The 903-nt window shown below is 39.5% G+C and overlaps 1 pseudogene; it reads left to right on the top strand.

Moving 5' to 3' along the window:
- Positions 1–489: 489 nt before the first annotated feature.
- Positions 490–623, top strand: LOC145277252 (U2 spliceosomal RNA; annotated as a pseudogene).
- The last annotated feature ends 280 nt before the right edge of the window (positions 624–903 follow it).

The raw sequence follows: 903 nt of genomic DNA, 5'->3' as shown, positions 1-903 counted from the left end.
TAGATAAAAAATTTGTTGAGTATATAGGTTGAGAATTGTTCTCTCTCTCTCACACGAAACTGTGCGCTCGGCTTCTTCCCCCCCTTCCCACCCCAAATGCTTGGGAAACTGTGCACTGTTTTTGTTGGTTTTCAAGCTGCCTCTTCCCCCCCCCACACACACACAGTTTAACAGTAGTAGGAGGTCAAGAGAAAGAGGGTGAGAGAGAGAGAAGAGTAAGTTGGTGAGAGAGAGAGAAAAGAGAAAGAGGGTGTTGGTTTTATGTTTTTATTATCGTCTAATATTTTGAAAGCTGAATTTCTAATAAAATGTGCATCTATAGGAGATAATGCCTGGGAATGTGTTCCCCCCCCCACAGTTTAACAGTGGTGTGACGTCAAGAGAAAGAGGGTGAGAGAGAGGGAAGAGTAAGTGGGTGAGAGAGAGAAAGAGAGAGAAAAAAAAGAAAGACGGTGTTGGTTTTGTGAAAAAAGTTGTTATTTACAATTGTTCGCATTCTTGGCCTTTTGGTCAAGATCAAAGTGTAGTATCTGTTCTTCAGATGCTGCACTTCTATTTCTTGTTCTCTTTCGGTGGAGGAGAAATCCTCCACGACTGAGACAATTTTTATTTTTGTACCTTTTCTCCACGTTAAAAAACGACCCTGGTGTCTAACTCTGTCCCGTGGGGAGGCATAGTAAATAGGTACAATTGTTCGCCATTAGTGGATGTTGACGTCACGTCACGTGACATGACTAAGCGTTTTTTTTTTTTAGTATGAATAACATTTTTTGTTTTAATTATAAAGTCTACACTTAATTTTATAGAAAATGATGTATATATAATAGAAAAAAAAAATTACTGGTTTTGTTGGATTCAAGTGGATCCCCCCCTCCAGTTTAAGAGATAGCAGGTCACGTGGTA

Source organism: Euprymna scolopes, chromosome 5 (genome assembly GCF_053919585.1).
Source record: "Euprymna scolopes isolate OS-2025 chromosome 5, ASM5391958v1, whole genome shotgun sequence".
In the NCBI taxonomy this organism is placed as follows: domain Eukaryota; kingdom Metazoa; phylum Mollusca; class Cephalopoda; order Sepiida; family Sepiolidae; genus Euprymna; species Euprymna scolopes.
Note: the sequence above shows the minus strand (reverse complement) of the source record. Positions and strands in the feature narration are given on the sequence as shown.